This window comes from Rattus norvegicus, chromosome 4 (genome assembly GCF_021556685.1).
Source record: "Rattus norvegicus strain SHRSP/BbbUtx chromosome 4, alternate assembly SHRSP_T2T, whole genome shotgun sequence".
Taxonomy (NCBI): Eukaryota; Metazoa; Chordata; class Mammalia; order Rodentia; family Muridae; genus Rattus; species Rattus norvegicus.
The window spans coordinates 64384008-64388516 of NC_141537.1; positions in this window are offsets into that span (position 1 = coordinate 64384008).

The following is a 4509-nucleotide window of genomic DNA, read 5'->3' on the forward strand; positions in this document are numbered from 1 at the left end:
AGTGCTAACCCACTCAGAGGTCTTTTTTTTCCGCGTATGTCTCTGTGTCTGTTGACAGTGGTACTGGAAAGTGAACAGGAATTTCACGCATGCCAGGCAAGTGCTCTACTGACAACCTCCAGTCTCCAAGCCTCTCCTCCGCTGGAACCTGCTGGGGCCCTCCACCCGGCCACCACTAACACAGACAGAAAGCAAAGCACTTTCTTTTTTTTTTTTTTTTTTTTTTTTTTTGGTTCTTCCCCACCCCCCCACCCCCCCCACCCCCCCCCGGAGCTGGGGACCGAACCCAGGGCCTTGCGCTTCCTAGGTAAGCGCTCTACCACTGAGCTAAATCCCCAGCCCCTAGCACTTTCTTTTAGATCACAGACTGTTATCAAAACTTCCCCAGAAGCGGGTCAGGTCAGAGTAGGAATCTGCCACCCTCTTAATTACCCTGCCTTCCACCCCCCTAAGGCAGGGAATCACCATTTGCAGAGGGCAGCAAGCCGGCCAATAAAACTGTTAGGCTAGCCTTGGAGTCTATGAGTTTATGAGCCTGTAAAATGTATCGCTTTCACTACCGTAACGGTTTGCATCTCCTGAGTTAATAAGTAGTAAGGCCTTGGCAAGAGCCAACTAGGGGAGCACACGGGAAAGTCAAGCCCATCCCCCAGCCTCTGCAAGACCCTGGGCAGGGGTGTCCCAGCCTTTCCCTTCCCACTCCTTTCCCAGGAATCCCTCTTCCATGTCCCAGTCCTGCTCTTCACACCCCACCCCACTGTGTCAAGAGCCGCTCTGCTTCTCCTCGGGAAATGTTCTGTCCCCTTGTATCAGGATCTGGGACAGTGGCCTCCATCTAGTGAATTCCACTGTCTGGTGAAGAGGGCATGCAAACTAGTTACCCATCCTCCAAATCTCCCACTTCACCTCAGCTTGCTCTGTACCTTCAGGGCCTCCCCCTGTAGCTATCTCGTTGCCAGTTTTTGTTTGCTTGCTTGCTTTAAAAAAAAAAAAAAAAACAAAGACATAAAAGTGCTGGGTGTGTTGGCACATGGTTGTATTTGCCAACCATTAGAAGGCTGAGGAAGGTAGTGTGACAGTCTAAGGCTAGCCTGGACTAGCCATTAAAAAAACAGGTCAAAGAAAGAAACAGAGAAGGGGAAGGGGGAGAACGAGTGGCCGGAGAGGGAGGGAGAAACCCACTTAGAAGCCTTCCTAAGAGTGGCCTCTTGAGCAAAGAGCCCAAAGTCAAGTTCACTGGATCTCCTTCCTGTCACTTCACAGCCTGAGGACATGCCTCCCTGGCACTTTTACAGCTGCCTTATGTAGCACCCTGTCTTCATTGTAAGACACTACATAATTGGCTGAGAGCCCAATTAAACAAAACAAGAGAAAATTCTCACTTTCGCTCCCTCTCTCTCTCTCCCTCCCTTCCTCCTCTCTCTCCCTCCCTCTCTCCCTCTCTCTATCCTTCTGTCCCTCCCTCCCCTCCTCTCTCTTCCTCTCTCTTTCCCTCTCTCCCTCTCTCCATCCCCTTCTCTCCCTCTTTCCCTCCCCTTCTCCTTTTCCCTCTCTCCCTCCTCTTCTCTCCCTGCAATGTTTGGCTGTCAGAATCCTGGGCTCTCTAGCCTTTGGACCCCAGAGTTCACACCAGTGTTTCTCAAAATGCTTAGACCACCCCGACCCCACCCCCAGCCTTGAAGTGACATTTACCTCAGCAGCTCCTCTGGCTCAGAGGCCTTTAGATCTGAACTGAATCACGCTACTGACATCCCAGGGTCTTGAATCAGGAAACGCCCTGTCACGGGATTTCTCAGCCTTCATAATCATGTGAGCCACGTCTCTTAGTAAATCATTCATTTACCTGTTTATCTATAAGGGTATCCATCCTTCCGCTCATGAGCCATGACTCTAATTTTGTTTGCTGGGTTAAAAAAAAAAGTCTTAGGCCTCCACACTTTAACAGATGGAATGGCTAGGAGCCAATTAGAGAGAGCTAGCTCAGCAGTTAAGAGCACTTAGCTTTGCTGCTCTTGCAAAGGACCTGGGTTCAGTTGCGGGCACCCACACGGCTCACAATTGTCTATAACAACTCCTGGGAACCTAGCACCCTCTTCTGGCATCTGCCAGACATACATACAGGCAAAACACTCATACGCATGGAGTTTTGAAAAGAATGTTAATTTTTTGGGTGTTTGTTTGTTTGTTTGTTTTTAACAAGCCAGGGCCAAAGGACACAGAACCAAAGTGGCTCTGAGTTAGTCTAAAACAGGGATCTTGAAAGTCTTCCTGTCAGGAGGGTGTTATGTGAATCTAGTAAGAGGATAGTGAAACCAGGAAAGAAGCACAGCATCTCAGGACAGCGCCTGCAATGCAGGGATGCGGACAGAGTTCACGGGACATACGTGAGGGGTTGGCTTTTAACGATCCATCCATACTGAGCCCAGAGCGCTGGAGTTGCAGTTGTAGGCAGTTGTGACTACCTGGTGTAAGTCCCCATCCTTTGGAAGAAGAATCTGAGCTCCTAGCCTCTGAACTGTCTCTGCAGCCCGTGGGGGGCGGGGCGGGGCGGGCAGCAGCTATGTTACAGTGGAAGCAGACGTGAGACTCAAAGGACAGCAATCGTATGGGTACTGCTAGGGCCCCTACCATTCAGGAGCAGAGCCCCTGGCCTTGATGCTGAGGAACTGCCTAAGGATCTCTTTTTCAGTAAAGAAACCAGGCTACTGCAGGTAGGGTTAGAATGTCTTCAGAGTGCTCCGTTGCCTCTATGGAGGTCAAAGTATGGAAGCGCGTGCGCGTGCATGTACGTGCGCGTGCATGTGCGTGTACGTGTTCATGCTAATGCATGAAGTAGGCAGAGGACTGGTAACTAAATTAAAGGTTGAGGCTTGTCAGAGGTCAAAGTTTGCAAACCTCCACTTAACCTCTCAGGGCAAGGACAAGGCTCTCCAAGACAAAGGTTTACAGCCTCAGTACCAGTTCTGTTCCCGGTAGCCCCAGCAGCACTTAACCAAGGTTTAAGCAGAGCCAAGAGAAGGATCACAGATGCAGGCACGGGACCACCTAAGAGACATCCCTCAGGCTCTCAGAAACCCACATCAAAGGCTGCCGAGAGTCAGAAGGGATAGGTCATGACCCGAGCAGTACTTTGAAGGGAAATGATACATTTTTAAACTTGCCTGCAAGGGGGTAAGGTGCAGCTGCTATTTGGACGTGGAACAAGCCTTTGAGCGAAGCCTTGCTGCCATACCTGTCCACACCACTCTTTTCTGTATCATTTTTGCCACTCACTACACTGTCCTCCAGAGCTCCAGCTCCTTTGGCCTGCCACATCCCTGCCAGTTTGGAAGGGAGCTGGTAACAGGGTCTCCATTGGTCCCCACCTTAAGTACCAGACCTGTTTTCTGCCAGAAGCAAGAGCCTCCCTCCCAAGTTCAGGTTAGCCGCCAACTTCAGCTTCTTTTCCTTTCTGGACTACCAGATTGCTGCGACTACAGCTGTGCCCCACCATTCCCACTGGACAGTTTTTATTTTGTTGATAAAATACACAACCTACCAAAACCTCTTGAAAGATGACACCATGACTCTTCTAGGGTCGAATTTAAGGTACCCTGTTGCATACTTTAGATAGGGGCTCCTTTATAGCCAGTCACAGTCACTGTGAGGTAGATTCCCGATTGGAATCCAACTTCTGGTGCCCTGGCTGCACCTGCTACTTCAAGTGACCTCCGTTTAACCTCTGCGTAGGGGAGGGAGAAGGTGAAGCAGCTCACCTCAGGTCAGACTGCAGGAGGCGCCCTCCCTCCTATTCACAAGCTGAGCCTCTCACCTTCCAAGGGGCTTTTGCTTGCCTTTTTTGCTCTACAAGTATGTGGTGGCACTCCTAGCGTGCCAGTTTGATGTGGTGGCACTCCTAGTGTGCCAAATTGATGTGGTGGTGTGAGGACCATTAATGGACATCTCAGGATACAAGGTGGGAAAAGAGGCTTACTGATAACAGTACATCTGGTTTGAGGTGGGAAAATGAGTTGTGGTCCCCTCAACCTGGAGGAAACTTGTTGCCTACTGCACCAACAACTAAACACACCCTCTGTCCTCTTTCTTCTCTGCCTTTTAATTCTGCCTTTAAGGTTCTCTTCTCTGCTTTCTCGGGTTCCTCCATTCCTCTCTCCTATTTTGTACCTATTCCCTCTCATATCTTTATTTTTCTCTTTCTTTTCTTTGAAATAGGGGACTGCTACCGGGACCTTGAAGATGACTCCTCTGTCGCTCAAGAGAAAGTTATGGTGGCGTTGCCCTAGTTGAGGGGTGTAAGAACTGGCGTTAGCCGCCTGGATGGGGTGAGAAGGTCATCTCGCTTCTTCCAACCTGTGGCAAATTGTTACAATGTTTCCACCAATGCCCACGCTCCCATTGGCGCACCACCACGTATCTCCATTGGTCATGGGGGTAGTGACAGGGCTGTGATTGGTCCCCAGCCTGGGGTACCAGGTCACATATCTACCTGAGGCAAGAGCCTCTCTTCTT